Raw genomic sequence first — 17,837 nt, 5'->3', positions numbered from 1 at the left:
ACTGGACTCACCCAGGACAACTAACGAGGAGATGATGATGGACAACACCCATGCCAAGGAACAGAGAGTGTGTGCAGCTGCAAGCAAGATGGTTCCATCCATCTGCCCCATGGGATCTAAGCCCCTCTCAATTAGAAACAAGAGTGGGCATCACCATCCCCAAATCCTCAAGATTGGGGAGTGAACAACGGACTAAAGTAGACTTAGTAGTATACAATTAAAGACTTATTGCTATTTTATTCTAGTCAAAGAATTACTTTGATCATTGTAAAGGCAGGGCCACCAGAGGTCCTGAGGGGGAGGGAAAGAGAAGAATAGGTTCAACATGGGTGCATTTTCAGGCCACTGGAATTGTCCTGCATATCACTGCAATGACAGATACAGCCCTCGACACATTTTGTCATAACCTATAAAGTTGTGTCGAGCAGAATGTAAACTATAGTCCATGCTCAGTAGCAATGCTTCAATATGTGTTCAACAATTGGAACCGATGTACCACACTAATCAAAGATTTTCTCAATGGAGAAAAGTGGGGGAGAGTTTCAGACTCTTGCTGCAGCCAACGATGGCTCAAAATGGTGATATGTACAATGACATCACCTCCAGACTGGCACGGTTTCATGGTGCTGAAGGGCACTATGCACCAGGCTGGTGGAATACTGGAGTCTACCTTCCTAGCTCTTCTCTAGGGTCAATGGTGCTGCAACCTGCTGGCTGTATGAAGGGGATACCAAGTGGAGCAATGATTACCAGAGACATGTAAGTAGAACTTAAACACAATTGGCACTATGGCTTCCTCCCATGGAGAGAGAACATGTATAGCATTGCAAACCTGGAGCTTAGATCTATTAATTGCCATTCAAAAAGAAACTTATGCATTAGTTGGTGCATTAATTAGTAATAAGCACAGTACCTATATGCCTAACAATTATAATGAGATATTTCTGTTCTAGATCATATGCAGAGTGATACTGAACATGTTAAAAGGTCCTGGTAAACTTCATTTTCTAAGTAGTTAATGAAAGGCATGCTTAACCCAGGTCTCTTCCTAGCCCTTATTCCAAAACCTGTCCCACTCATATCCTGGGGCTGACTGGCAAACCCACATGCGATCTTACCAGGGTTAAGCATTTTCCCACCAGGAAGGAAATGGCAAACAGGTGGCTGCCATGGCGAGAGCTCCATGGGGTGCAGGTCAAAAGGCTATCTGGGAGCTCCTTTAGAGACACTGCACCCACACTAACAAAACTGTGTCAGCTTTAAAGCAATTCCATGTTCCATCTATTCTTCCCTTTTCCTCCTCTTATGACCTTTGGTAACCACTATTTTATATCAATTTTACAAGTTCTTCAGTTACACATGCTAATAACTACAATAGCAATACATATACAGTGGTCCATGGTTGTACTCCCTACTTTGTTTATCCCTCAGTCTTGAGGTATTGGGGATGACATCCACTCTGCTTAAGAATGAGAGGGGGTTTAGATCTTATTTGGCAGATAGAAGGAATTGTCTTGCTTGAAGTTATATACACTCTGTTTTTTTTTGGATGGGGGTTGTTCATCCAAAATTTGGATACCAAATTTGATAACTGTCATCTATGCAGAAGTTCCACCACCCAAGTTAAAAATTTTTAAAGTATTTTAGTGACAGGACAAAACAACACCTATATCTGTTTTTTTCCATTTCTAATCCTGGAAAGAATTCCTGAACTCTCAGCAGCCCATCCCTACTGAGAAGGCTGCACACTGACAGGTGCTCACTCTTCTCTCCAGCCCTAGCTGCACACTCTGCTACCTGTTCTGTGGCAGACTGCCTGGTGACACTTGCCTCATGGGTTCACACAGAAGTCAGAGAAGGAGGAAAGCTCCCCATCCTGTCTGCCTTTATAATCCAATTTCTCCTATTAGAACTGGAGGTGTCTTCATGGATACTGCAAGAGATGGACTATAGATTCCATGTGACATCACTACATCCCACACCATTTAAGAGCTAACCTGATTCCTAATTTCTCAATATCCTTTCAATGTATGGAGAGAAACCACTAGAGCTTTAACTTTCTATCTCCTATTGCCTCACTCAGCTCTAGTTACATTTCACCCATATAATTATATATAATATTTTACAAGCAAAAGTGAAATGTCTGGCTCTCCTACAGGTTGAGAGTTGCTCACAGTCATGCAATAAATTTAGGACCAGGCCCTAAATACTATCCCAGCATTCCAAACTTACAATCATGTCTTCCTTTTCATTCAAGTTTCTCTCCAGTGCTTCTCAGGACATGTGAGAGGCTTGCTTTTGAATGAGGTAAGTGCTTACAGAGCTCAGATGAAAATATACCAAAATGAATGCTCTTGAACAATCAGAAATGGAAAGAATCACAAATAGAAACTGAAGTATTTAACCCATATTGTATGAAGAGTTACAAATAAACATAAACAACTGATGTGTATATCATTCACTGGAAGGAATTTATATATTTTTAAATATTTTATGACCTATGTATGTGGATTTGGGTACCTTGACACTACATGTCTAACATGAGTAAAAATTAAAATATAAAAAAGTGCACATCACTCCTCTAATGATACCAAGTGAATCAGGCACATGTGAGACATACACATAAACAATTACATAGAAAAATCCAATATTAATGGGGTAAAAATAAAAAGATATATGCAGACCTTTAAGAGACTCATATCTAGCCATTTTTCCCAATTATTTAAAATATTTACTAGGAAATAAGTTATTCTTAGTAAATTGTTGTGTTAGTGTGATATAAAAATAGGTATTTATAGTAGCAGTGAGTATTATATACTAAAAGGTACTTGGTGTCCAAGGAAATTTCCTTATTAAAACTTACTAAAGGCAAAGGATTTATCCCTTTTGTTCCTATGAAACTCTGGTCCATGTTCCAGGACTACAGGCTAGATTTGTACAAAGTCACTTCAAAATGACACCAAGCAGTGGTTTAAATTGCTTGAGGCATTTTCTTTGGTCCCACTCCTGACTCACACCTTCCTCCAAAGCCAGAGATATATTTATATATGAATAAAAGCTTATACCATGGACAACCATCATACAAATAGCTTATAGATACTTGTTAAGTGCCAACTGTGACCAAAAATAATTGGACCATTTGTAGTATGCAAAATGAATTCAGTAAAAGATAAATCCACTTAAAACTATTCACAATTTTTAAAAGTTTAGAAGTCAGATCACGTGTTACTAGATCTACCATTCTATTTTATCTTTGTAAAAATAGTTATGGTAGGACCATGAAGACTTAAATCTAAGAAGAATCACAGAAGTATGAACTCAAGTCACTGTGGCAGATAAGATCAAAGAACATTTCAAAAGTTTCATCCTTAGATATGAAAACTAAACACAGACATGACAAAAATAACTCTTTAAGAAATAAAATTTAACATAAATTAGTATATTACAGCTTTAAAATATTTTGCTTAAATAAAAAATATTAACTGGGATAGCTTTGAATAGAATATTTCTTGACTATTGTCTTCTCTACAGAGTTTTCATGGGAAAAATTGATGTAGGGAACTTGTCTCAATTTCAACATTTTATGAGATTAATGCATTACATAATAAAAATGTGGGGAAAATGGCTCTGGGAGTTTTGGGACATGTATTTTCTCTTAAAATGTTTCTGTTTCTGAAAATAGTGGAATAAAATGTATTCCTTCAACATAATTCTGACCAGTTTCTAGAAATAATCCTTCACTTAACATCGAATTATCTGAGAGTACACATACCATATTTTAGATTGAATATACCTGTGAGTCTATGTAACAATTCAATATTCTGACACCTTTTTGATAAAGTCATAGTTACTCTATTAGTTAGGGTTCTCTAGGGAAACAGAATCAATAGGAGATATCTGTCAATAGTAAGAGATTTTATAAGAGTCTCTCACATGACCGTGGGGATGCACAAGTCCAGGTTCCACAGGCAGGCTGCAAACCAAGGGCTCTGATGCAAGTCCAATGAAGGTTCTTGATGAGTTTCTGGGATACAGTGGTTGTCCAAACATGAGCTAGGAAATTGTCCCAGAATGCTGGAATCACTTCCCCTTTTAAGGCATACAGCTGACTGGATAAAGCATTACTCATTGCTGATGACAATCTCCTCGACTGTCAGAGATGCAATCAGCCATCTATGCAGTAAAGTCACTGGTGACTAAAGTCCATAAATGTCCTTGTATTACAATTAGCTTGGTGCTTGCTTGGCCAAACAACTGGGCACAATTACCTGGCCGAGTTGACACCTTAGCCTAACCTTCACAGTTACTCCACACATTTTGAATTGTGCACCTTTACAACCAGAAGTTTCTTTCTAATGATTCTCACCATATCTATGGTCCCTCAGACATGGGAGCCACTTAATATATTTTAATGTAACATTTATTGTGATTTATGTATCCTAAAAAAACTCAAATAAAAATTTAAAAATTAAAAAAGAGGTTCTGATTATGCCACACCCCATCCTACCCCACTCCTCCCACATGAACCTCTTTCATCAGGGATACATTCACTGCATTTGGTGAATACATCTTGGAGCACTGCTATACTGCCTGGATTATAGTTTACATTGAAGATTACACTCTCCCCCAGTCCATTCAATGGGATATGGCAGGATATATAATGTCCTGCATCTGTACCTACAATATCATTCAGGACAACTCCAAGTCCTGAAAATGCCCCCATATCACACTGCTTCCTCCCTCTCCCTGTACTCAGCACCTCCCCTGTACACTGTCTCCACATCAATAACATTTCTTCCATTGCTAGAGTCACAATAGTTCTATAGTAGAATACCAGTAAGTCCACTCTAATCCATATTTTATTCCACCATCCTGTGGACCCTGGGATAGTGATGTACACTCCATCTCTAAATCGAGAGGGGGCTTAGATCCCCTTAGATGGATGCAATTCTCCTGCTTGCAGTTGTAGACTCTCTTGGTTCCCTGGTGTGGTGGTTCACCATCCTCACCTCCCTGTTAGCTGACTTAGGTAAGTCCAATGAACCGGAGAGTAAGGTGCCACAACTCTGCTGAGACTCAGGGCCCAGCTGGCACATGGACAGCCCAGAGATTCAAGCCTACTGAGTATACACCAATGCCACGTTCAGCAAAAGTGAAAGATGAGGCATGTGTAGAGAGGTCACATGTGAGCCCAACTCCATCATACTCGGGGGCTCAAATTCCAAAGTAGGGCCCACTGGCAAGGCATTGAACATGAGAACCATCTGCCATGACTGTAGAACATGTGTGCCTCTGTATCCCTCAGGAGCACCACTACCTGGGGTTGTTATCTACTTTAGCTGTCTCTGGGATCCTGCTGGTGTGCATAAGCATGACCCCTCTGATGACCTCCCGACTCATTTTGAAGTCTCTTAGTCATATAAACTCATTTGTCTTTACCATTTCCCCCTTTTACTCAAGGCCTTTTTCTAGCTGCATCACCAGCTGCTGCTTGGGAGTAATTCCTCAGTGCAAGGAAGATTCATCTCTGGGAGTCATGTCCCACACTGGGGGCAAGGTAACACATTTACACGCTGAGTTTGGCTTAGAAAGAGGCCACATTTAAGCAACATGGAGGCTCTCAGGAGTAACTCTTATGCACCCTGCAGCTCTAGACCTAGTTGGAATTTCAAGCGCAGAGGCTCATAAACATAGTCATCAGTACCAAGAGCCCATCATTGGACCATCCTTCTTCACTATTTTTTGCCTGTGCACTAGGGGGACTGTTGCTGTTCTTCTGGGGAATGTGACAGAGCTCCCCTAGCTGGGAACTCAGCACTCCCTCAGTTGTTTGAAACTCTACCTACTATGACAATACACAATGGATATCCAAACATTTTTATATACCCTATATACATGCCCAGGAGAACTCCCTCCCAACCATGTGCCCCCATCAATGACACCCCACACCAGTGTTCCTCCCCTGCCATAGTTGAACACCCTGTGATTAAAAACTTCTTCAAAAATGAAGCATAATATATTGCCGAATTTGATCACTACGAAAATGAAATAGTAATAGGTTTCAAGATTAGAAACAAAATTCATATTAATTTAGAAAAACTGAAATAAAGTAAAAAACAGGGGTACTAAAAAATGAAAAATATCATAAAACTTTGGTTTTGATGTTTTGCCTTTCATCACTGTAATAGCTGTTGCCCTGTATGTAGAGTGGCAAGGCAATCTCTTCCATTCCTTCCTCAGTGTCTACACCCTTTTTTTTAAAATTTTGTCTTCAAAAAAATTTAGATCACAGTAAAGTCACATATACAATATAGGGGACTCCCATATGGTCAACATCAAACCCTATTCACCCCTTCCCCAACAAGATATTTTCATATTCTCTTAAGTATGGGTCTTCATACTCCTTTTCTCCACTGCACCTGTCCTTCTCTAGTTTCTTTCTCCATCTGATTATTATTGCCCCTTATTTAAACTCTTATTTTGGAAGGGAACAACTGCCATCTTGTCTAGGTACTACCTTTAAATGTGTATATATTTTCAGAATCAATTATCTTTAAAGGTGTTTTCAATTACATGTCTTCAAATACATTTTTTTTCTGAACTTAAGCTTATATTTGAGTATTTTACTCTTACAATTAAATTTTAATTTCTCATTGTATTTTAGTGCTGCCTTTCCAATGACTCTTATCATTCATATGAGGCATTTGAATTTCAGTTTTTTTATTTAGTCTTTTAATTTGGTTTTAGTGGTGGCAGTTATTTTTAGATTTTTAAAAAAACTTTATTTCTAGTGCTATAGATTCCCAATCATATAGGTTCAGAGTCATTTTAATAGGACCTACAATTTTACCAACAATTGGTTTTCCTATTATCAGGCATATAAAAGATCTGCCAAAATAACTTATGTATATCACATGGTCCAAAAACTCATCAGTAACTTTTGCGCATACTGTATTTAAACACTTTATTTTAGAAATAACCTCTAGCAAGAAAGAACAGATGTAATTTTGTTTACTGATATTTAAAATTTTTCCATCTACACATAAAAATCCTGCCAGCCACAAGACACCTTGATTCTCTTACTGAGCATCTTGAAAACATGTACATTACTAGGAATTGTGTGGATTCAAACCATGAAAATGTTGGTCTCCTACTAATGGGGTAACATTCCGGGATTTCAGAATTGCACATCCAGGCTTCCTGTGCCCTGGGGACACTCTGCTGCTACGTGGACTGTCATTTGTGGAAGTCACTAAACCCTATTCAGAGCTGTAACATCTACTGTGGAATCTCTCTTTTTTCTTTCTCTCTTTCTTTTTTACTTAGGCCAGGAAAAAGATTTTATTTAGAAATGGGAAAAAAAAGAGAACTTGCTGAGAACTGGAGAGGATGGAAATAAGCACCGATACTGGTGTCAGCTCCTCTAGGCAGAGAAAATGAGTTCTGGCTTGTGGGTCACCTTCAAAGCTATTAATTTTTCCTCCCCTTACTAATGCTAGTGGGAGGGGCCCAAGCTGCTATTGGTTATCCCACCAATAATGGGGGCCAAAGCTGAGTACTCTTTGGAATATGCAGTGCCTCCCCTTAGCCCAGGGAAGAGTCCCAACTGGAACCTGAAAGTCAAGGTCAAGGACTCAGTAGGGTCTCATGGCCACATAGTCTGTTGGCCATGTTGTGGCTCATCTCTTCACTTCCCTGTACTCAACTGTCTCAACTCCCCCTCAGAGAGTTCATGCCATTATTCTTAATGGGGTGCTGAAGGGCCAAGGTCATTCTTCTGTAGTTGCTTCCTGCTGGTTAGGGCAGTAGTCCCTGCCTGACAGGGCATGAACCTCTCTCGCTATTCTATTGTGTTTGAGGAAAAACGGGTCCACATCCTAGTTGGAACTGGATGAAATCCCCACATGATTAATAAGGCATTGATTCATAAGAAATAAACTTAATCGAATTTTGAAAATCCATGGTCCCAAAAAAGAGATAAAGAAGATGGTGGCAAAAAGACCCAAAAAAGGGTGCAGTCATGACATACTAGACCACAAGAGTGAGAAAGGACAGGTACCTTCAGAGGCTGCTTCCTCCCAAAGTTGATGGAAACAGCATTCTTCCTTGAATTCTTTTATGCTGAGAGAGACTGTAGTAGACCTGCTAGGTTTTGGTATGAACTTCAATCCCAATTCCTACAGCAGTGGTTATGCTTAGGACAGCTAGGAGAGGTGTGAAGAAGGACTGCCCTAGACAGAAACTCACAGAGACAGTATAGGCAGCAAGACAAGCACATGGCAAAGAAAATAAAGATGGTACTTAAGAGAGCCATTCCTTTATCTTACAGCTACATTCCTTACCTACTTATAAAATGAATTAAGTTTAAGATTTTTAACATGCTCAAAAGCCTTCTGCATATGATCTAGAATTGAAGAGATATCATATTCATCAGTATGTAGGTAAGTACTTAATACTTATCAATGCATGAATCAATGCACAGATTCCTCTTTGAGCTGTAGTTGATATATCTAAGCTCCAGGTTTGCAATACCATACATGTTATCTCCCCATGGGAGCAGGCCATAATGCCAATTGTGTTTAAGTTCTACTCACAGTACTCTGATCATTGTTGCTCCACATGGTAAGTCCTTCACACAGCCAGCATGCTGCAGTACAGTTGATCCTAGAGAGAGACTAGGAAGGGAAGGCTCCAATGTTTCACATGCCTGGTGCACAGTGCCCTTTGACACTATGAAACAGAGCCACTATGGAGGCAATGTCCATTGTCCATCTGGCCATTATCAATCCATTGCTGACTGCAGCAGGAGCCTGAAGCTGCAATGTACTCTTCATCCACTTCAGGAGCATAACCAGAGATCTGACAGATACCTTTATTTTGTAGAGGTCCGTGGTCAACTTGGCCAACAACTCAAATGGACAGGCAACATGCAGGGTATTTCAGCCAGATCTGGATGCACAATAGAGGTTAAAAGAGATAGACTTCTATATTGTTAATCTTTATATACTTTCTAAATACTTCCAATGTAATATGTAACATATTAAATGATATTACTTTTGCCAAGTTATGTAAATGAACAGGTATTTTACTTTAGCAGTATAGGAGAAACTACTTTCTCCAGTATTTTATGAAAACTAAGGGTTCCCAAAGCAATCAAGATTATCTTTCCATACCACCACTTTAACATGCAGATTGAGGTGGCCTCTGATAGGTTTCCCTGCTATGAAGTTACCCTTCATTACTACTATCAATGTACATTTTCTAATTAATAATGGTTTCCTGGAATTAGTCACTTAAATACTTCAGTTTAGAAGATGCTTTTCCAAACTCCATAAATTTACCATAACCACATGGACTGGATACTTCACATTAAAATAAGCTTTTTAAATTACAATTAGGGAGGCATATGTAGCTCAAGTGACCAGGCTCCCATCTACCATATAGGAGGCCCCAGCTTCAATTCCCAGGGCCTCCTGGTAAAGACAAACTGGCCTGAGCACTGTAGAGCTGAAAGTCCATTGACATGGAGAGCTGACAGCCCATGCTGCACACAGCTGGTGCAGCAAGGTGACACAACAAAGTGAGACACAGAGGAGAGACACTGGGAGATGCAGCAGACTGGAGAGATGAGGCGGCTTGTGAAAGTGAATGCCTCTCTCCCACATCAGAGGTTCTGGGATCAGTTCCTGGAGCCTCTTAATGAAAAGACACAGGAAGCACATGTGAGAGCAAAAACAAAAAGGTGGGGGAATAAATAAATCTTTTTTTAAAAATTACAATTAGCAGCCAATGAAGCTTACTTTATTCATTGAAAAGAGGGCAGATCTACATTTCCTCTGTTTAACTTAATTCCATTAAACATGAATTTAGAATTTCATTGTCTTAAAGACCTAATAAATATAATATTTATTTAACTGGCATTCTATAAATGTAGGGAGATTACATCTAAGTTAAATAAAATTGAAATAATTATAGTTTGTTCCAGGACTGTTCTTTTTCCTTCTTTTACAAAAGTTTTAAAAACTTCTCTTGTTTAATAAAATTCTAAAACTGAATAATCTTAAAAGCATACTGAATGCTAGGTTCTGGAATATATTACAATTGTTTAATTTGTTTCAATCATAATTTAGAAAAGATCTTCCATAGCTTTCAAGGACTTTTCATTTGCTTCCTGAAATTCATTAATAGGATTATTAACCACCCTTATTTTAAGGCTATCAAAAGGTTTAAATTGGGGAACCACAGGACAAACTGATTTTTAATTCCACAGCCTAGATGACTATTTTAATCTGCCACACCTAGCCCCTCACTCAGAGCTCTGTCAAAGAGAAGGCCCAAAGCACTGGGAAGGTTAAAGGGCTCAGGAAAACCTTTCTCTTTCCCAATTCCCAAATGCCCCACTCCCTTCCCTTTCCACACTTGCCCACATTAACAACATCTCTCATTAGTGTGGTACATTTGTTACAATTGATGACCACATATTGGAGCACTGCCACTAAGTGGGGATTATAGTTTACATTATAGTTTAAATTCTCTCCCATACAATTTTATAAATTATGACAAGACATATAAAGGCCTGTACCTGACACTGCAACATCACTGAGCACAATTCCAGTGTCCTGAAAAGGCCCTTTATTACACCCATTTTTCCCTCTCCCTCCCCTCAGAACCTCTGGTGGCCACTGCTTCCTCATCAATGATAAAAGTTCTCCCATTACTAGAATCACAATAAGTCTGTAACAGAATTACAGTAAGCCTACTGTAGTCCATCATTCATTCCCCAATTGCAAGGATTCTGGAATGGTGATGCCCAGTCTGTCTCTAACTGAGAGGAGGCTTAGATCCCAAGGGGCAGGCGGATGGGACTATCTTCTTGTAGTTGCAGACTTTGCCTGTTCTTTGGAATGGTTGTTCATTCTCATCTCCTTGTCAGATGTCCTTGGTGAGTCCAATGAACAGGAGAGTAGGTGTTGCAAATCTCTTTGAGTTTCAGAGCCCAACTGGCACATAGAAAGCCCAAAACTATAAGTCTCTTGAACATAAACCTATCAATTCTATTACTAACTATAGGTTCAAATACAATTGGCAGGAGAGCCATGTGTTTGGAAAGCACAACTGAGTCCAACTCTGTCACACTGGGGAGCATAAATTCCAAAGTAGGACCCAATGGTGGGGTGCCAAACTCCTCAGATGTCAACCCAGCCTATAGTGTCTGGATGTCTCCAGAGCTCTCAGGAACCCAGCTATTTGAGGCAAATATTTACTGTGGCAGTCAATCAGATCCCTAGAACATAAATGTAACCTCTAGAATGATCTCCCCACTCACTTTGAAGTCTCTTAACCATATAAACTCATTTTCTTTACTCTTTCCCCCTTTTGGTCAATGTCTTTTTCCAGGTGCACTGCTACTTGGTGCTTGGTAGTAATCCCTTGGTGTAAAAGAGCCTCATCCCTGGGCATTATGTCCCATGCCAGGGGGAAGATAGTGCATTTATATATTGAGTTTGGCTTAGAGAGATGCCACACTTGAGCAACGAGGAGGCTCTCAGGAGGTAACTTTTAGGCAGCCTATAACACTAAGCTCGGTTTCAATTTCAAAAGTAAAGGTTCATAAGTACAGTCATCAATATCAAGGGTCCATCAATGGCCCATCCTCTTTTACTAGTCACTGCCCCTATACTCAGGGGATTCTTGCTGTCCCATTAGGGAATGTGGCAGAACTGGACATTTAATGTTCTCTTGGTTATTGTGTGATTCTTCACCCACTGTGACAATGCCCCATGAACATCTGACCTCATGCCTCACATACATGCCCCAGGTGAACCTCTTCCCATGAATCCCCCATCATCGACACCCCACACCAATGATCCTCCCCTGCCACAGTTGGAACTTTTCTTAGATCCAACATTTCTTCAAAAAATGAAGCCAATGAAATAACCAAACACAATTAATAAGAAAATGAAATGATAGTTTAAAAAATAACAAAAATAAAAAATTTTTAAAAATCGAAAAAAAATTTAAAAACCTTTTCATTATGCCTTCCATCACTATAAGATCTGTTGTCTTGTATGTACTGTGTTATTCCCTAGTGTCTTATTTTCTTCATTGTATCTTCAGAGAATCTTTAGGTTCTAGAAAAACCATGTGGAGAATATAGGGTATTCCCATATACCCAATATCCTCCCCCTTTACCTGTTTCCCCTATCAATAACATTTTACATGTGGATGGTACATTTGTTACAACTGAGGTACAAATATTGAAGCATTGCTGCTAACCATGGTCAAAGATTTACATTATGGCTTATAATTTGGACCCTACAGTTTTATAAATTTTGATGACATTTAACAAGGCCTGTATCCATCACTGTAAGACCATGTGGAACAATTCCATCACCCCAAAAATGCCCTATGTTCTACCTATATTATTTCTCTCTCACCTCCCCTTGGGACCTGGGCAAGCATCATGCTTCACTCCTTAAAGAATGAGATTCACAGTTACTTAAAACAACACTGAGGGCTCCATACACTGGCCTGTCCTCCCATTTAAGGCACTGCCTATGATCTCAAGAGACTCCTGCCACTCTGAGAACACAGCAGGACTGACTCCCCAGGAGACCACAACTTCCCTCTCATTATGTGGGTCTCCACCCTCTGATAACACATACTATGATGGGATGAACACTCACACACGCCCTAGAAGCCTGCCTCAGGTGGGCCCTGTCCTGCATGCTCCCTACATCCAACAACCTAAACCAATAACTCTCCCTTCCATATTTGCCAAAATAATATTCTCAATGTTGTCATTTCAACCTCATACCCACAAATCCCATGTTCACCTGCTCCCTCCCCCAACCCTCCCCCCAGTTCCATGTACAGTCCAACCCACCCTCTCCTCTCCAACCCCTCACAAACCAGCACCACTCAACCCAACAGCATCACTGCACCACTGTCACACCCATTCACTACACAACTAATCCCCAGAGCTCATCTGTTCCCTCCCCCAACCCTCACCCCAGTTCCATGCACTGTGAAACCCACCTCCACCCTACCCCCTCACAGGCTAGCACCACCCATCCCAATAGCCTCACTGCACCACTGTCATGCCCATCCATTGCACAGCTACACCCTTCCACCTTATCATCAGTTTTGCCCATAAGGGCACCGGCTCACAACCCTCTATACCATTTCTGACAAACACTTAAATTTAAGCAAGGATTAAAATTAAGTGGTCATTTATTGGCAAAGCAGCTGCATTTCATGGATAGGGCACTGACCTTGGAGTTTCCACTCCCAGATGTGAATCCAGCTCTGAGTCATATTAAGTTGTGAGATCTAGGGCAAGACATTGGACCTTTAAACTTCCTGAGCATCTAAACTACACACTTTACATACATTAAGTCATTCATAGACAAATGTCATGGTTGATTTACTATCCTCCTCAGGTGGGAAAACTGAGGTACAGAATTCTATGTGCAAGAATGACAAAAAACAGAAGTGAACTTCATCAGAAGTCAAAAGTTTTGTCAGTCAAAGGATGTTATCAAGAAAGTGAAAAGAACCTACAGAAATAGATGCAAATCTTATTTCCAGTATGGGTTTAAATAGCCAGTATGTATAAAAGAAAACCTACAACTCAACAACAAAAAGAAAAACAACCCAATTAAAAATGGGCAAAGGACTTGAACAGATAATTCTCCAGAGGATATATCAAATACCAATAAGTACATGAAAAGATATTCAAAGTCATTATTCATTAGGGAAATTCCTATAGAATATATGGTATTGGCAGGGTCAGCATTTGTGACTCCATGGAGGTTGAAATTATCTGGAAGATGTCAAGAAGACACTGCCAATTTTGGAAATTTTGGTGAGATACAGAACAAATGGGAGGCACCATGGGAATCTATCATTGAATTTTAGAACTATTTGTAGGCTGATTATTACAAGTTACTTTAGGTTGCCATTAACTACAATTCTTTTCTTCTATTGTCTTTGCTATTCTTCTTACAGTAAGAAGGATGGCCCAGCAGCAGCTCATACTGTACTTGTTAATCCACAAACTCCACTCTACCCTCCTGCCTAAGGCCAGAATACTCCTTGAGTAATTCATGTTAAACACCAATGTGCTCACAGATACTCTGTGACCTCTGACCTCCCCAAGGAATAAATGATAGTGGAGCTTCCCAAAGACCAAGAAGATGAGGTGGCCCATCTAATGCTGAGGTGAAGTCACTATTCTTTGTCTAAGATATAAATATTACCTTTTTTGTTTTTCTTTCCACTGACTTCAGATAAGGAAATCTAATTATGTATAATATATTTGATATACACAATTTCCAAGTAGAGAAAAGTGTCAAGTGGGGTCCTCTTCAAACTGACCCCTTCTTTAAAAGGGCATCCACCAAGGCAGCAGATTATAAACTCCATGGTAGGCATCTTTACCTCAGCAACTTTTTTCCTCCACTGATTAAGAATTTTGTAATCACAAAGCAAAATGGGCTTGAGAGATTTATGTTCAAGCAAAGCTTGTGCTCTGCCACAGATGTCCCTCCACTTGCTTATGGGGCCTTTGACTTGACCACCATTTCCCATCTGCTCTTCTAAAGCACCAAGGGAACAAAGTACCTGAGCAAACACTACACAGCATGATCCAATATGGAGTTTTCATTTCTGTAATTGGGAATGATGCTGAGCGGAAGCAAAAACAGCACATATTCTGGAAGCATTCACTCTTGAGGAAATATCTGCATAAGAAAATCAGAGCATTCTTCCTGGCTTTGTCTGAAGAGTCATTCTGTTTCCATATCCTGGAAGAAATGAGGATTGGGGTATGGTTAAAGAGAGTTTCCAGGTAAAGAACTAGTTCTTATAAGCATCAGTGTTCCCATCAGGTGGCATGGACTCTGTGTGCAGGGACTGGGGACTGTCTATGTGCAAGTCTCAGTGGTATGCTTATGAATGTGGGGGCAGGGTAGGGGGTGTGAGTGTGGGTCCTGGAGAGGGGCAGTGGGATGCACATCCTTGAACACACTTCTAGCCTCCACTCTGCCCCCAGAACCCAAATCCAAGGATTAGGAATAAAACCTGAACTTGCTCTCATTTGAGAGGGATTGCTGTCCAGCTGCCCCTCAATACTTCCCAAGGCCTGGCAGGCTTTCTGGAGGACTTGTGTGAAGGGGCTACTGCCTGGCTTGTTCCACACACTGGCTCTCACACTCCTGCTGACCTGGTCTTCTGGAATGAACAAGTTCCACCACAGAGTCTCTGGACCACAAGGCCCAGAGCTCCCTGCTCCTCTCAGAACACACAGCTCCAGTGAGATGGGCCAGCCCTGTCCCCCAAACTCTACCACCCCCCTCCCTGTGAACTTTCCTCAGGCCATACAGTTTTCCTGCACTGGGTCACTCAGACATGCATAAATGTTTTCTTCCCTCCCTCCCCCAGCTGTCAACACTGTTCCAGAACAAGTCTGGTTCCAGAAATTATTCTGTACTGGTTCAAGAAAAGAGACTTGGGAAGAAAAAAGAGATAAAGAGAAAGAAGAGGAAATGTGGAGTGGGTTAGAAGAAGGGGAAGGGAAACAAGTGCATATGGAATCCACTGCTTTTCTAGCTTTCTTTTTGGCATTTCAGGAAATTCAGCAAAATGGAGGGGAACACTAGGTAACTGCAATTAACATTTTATATGAACATACAAGTGGAGCTACGAACTAGCTGGTAAAAATAGGCACAGGAGGTAAAGGATGTCCTAACAACTTCTACCCAGGAGACAGACATACTTTCCATAAAAGTGCCCAAGTTGTTTAGCCATCCATCCAATGGCTCCTTAATTTGGGCAAGAAGGCAAGTAGGGTCACTGTGTACAACTTCCTCTTCCATTAATCTCTGTGCCTTTCCAGATTCTGGAACTTGTGTTTGTGTTCCAGATCCTAGTATCAACAGCTACGAAGACCACGCATGAACTGAAGGTCTTTGTCAGACCCTCTGAGGAGATGGTGTTTGCAGACTGAAAGAAGGCATAATTCCCTGAAATGGAGACACCTCAGTACTCAACCCCTTATACCCATTCTTTAATCAGCTGATTTAGTGAAAGTCTGCTTTTTAGTTTGACAGATATAAAGTGAGATTTAGAAAGAGACTTTACTTTTAATGTTAGGTATTATTATATTAAACAATATTTATCTCCTACAAGTTTGCTTAATATTTATCAAGCACCCTAAAGAGCGTTAGAACTTCCTGAATTATCCTATGTCTGTCTCCCTAGTAGCTTTCACCAAAGACACTCCCTCTCTCTTACAACCCTATTTAGTCATAGTGGAACAAGTGTAAATGTAATACTTAGCATCTGTCCTCAGGCCAATGTCTGTCTTAACACTACCTTTACTGAACTCTGTACACTCAGCTGGAAGGGAATGTGGGAACAATATCAGCCAGGGTCTAATTGTATAACATGGACTTCTTGTCTTTTATACTTGCAAATCAATTTTATTAGGTATAAAATTAATGGCTCCATTTTCTTCTGACAATGTATTGTCTTCAAAAACCTTGATGAGTATCTAATTTTCTATCTATTGTGCTAAATGCACAAATGATTTTTTCTTTTTCTGTAAAGCCCATCAATTCTATTAGACTATATATTGTCAAACTCATTCTCATGCAGCGCTCAAAGCATTCCTTCTATTTATAGACAAAAATGATACCTTTAAATTTATTTCAGGTCTCTGCTTTGGTTTTGTCTTTTCATGCACTCCAGTTATTCACATATTGGCTCTTCTGTACCTATCATTAACTTTTGACACTTTTTCTCAAATCTTTAAAAAAAATTTTATTTTCTCTTGAATAATTTTTTCTCTCATCAACTTCTATTTCTTATAAGGCATTATCATTCATTGTATTTCTTCTAGCTTGCATTACATTTTGAAGTGATTTTTTTCCTTTTTTTCTCCATATTCTTTTCACATTTGTCCCTTCATTTTTTATTATCTGATGTCTTTTCATATCTTGCTTCATTTTCTTAATGCCTAACACCTTGTTTTTTGAAAAACTACACCATAAAGGGCACCGAAATGAAGATTTTTCATTTCACTGTATGCTGTTACTCTGCATTTATTCTTTTTTTGCCCTTTATTACCTTTGTATGTCAATTGACATATTTTTTCTATTGGTCATTTTATATGATTTTTTCCCTTGAATTTGTAGGCAGTATTATGATTCTGAACAGTTTTCCAAACCTCACAGAGCTGTCTCTCCTGTAGTTTCTGTGAAATGCTCAAAGACATGGCAGCTTAATTCTGGGTATTTCCTGGTTCCATATTTCTCTCACTCTTAAATATAGGCTTTTGTTCTCACTGTCTCTATTGTACCAGTCCTTTTCATTCTGCATCTGATTATTGTCTTTTAACCCAATATTAAGTTCTTTTTCTAAAATGGAACAACTGCCATCATCTTGCCAAAATCTAGTCATAACCCTTAAATGTGCATATATTTTCAGGATCATTTAGTTTTAAAGGTGTTTTCAGTTATATGTCTTAAAATGTAATTCATTTCTGAATTAATTTTGTTTAAAAGTATTATATCTAATAATTAACTTTTAGTTTCTCTTCTTTTATTTTTTTTTAAATTTATTTCTCTCCCCTTCACTGCCTCCCCCAGTTGTCTTTTTGTGTCCACTCACTGTGTGTTCTGTGTTTGCTTGTATTCTTGTCAGTGGCACCTGGAATCTGTGTCTCTTTTTGTTGTATCATCTTGCTATGTCAGCTCTCCGTGTGTGTGGCAACATTCCTGGGCAGGATGCACTTTTTTCATGCTGGGCAGCTCTCCTTTCAGGATGTGCTCCTT

The sequence above is a fragment of the Dasypus novemcinctus genome, chromosome 21, assembly GCF_030445035.2.
Source record: "Dasypus novemcinctus isolate mDasNov1 chromosome 21, mDasNov1.1.hap2, whole genome shotgun sequence".
Lineage (NCBI taxonomy): Eukaryota > Metazoa > Chordata > Mammalia > Cingulata > Dasypodidae > Dasypus > Dasypus novemcinctus.
This window is presented reverse-complemented; position numbering follows the sequence as displayed.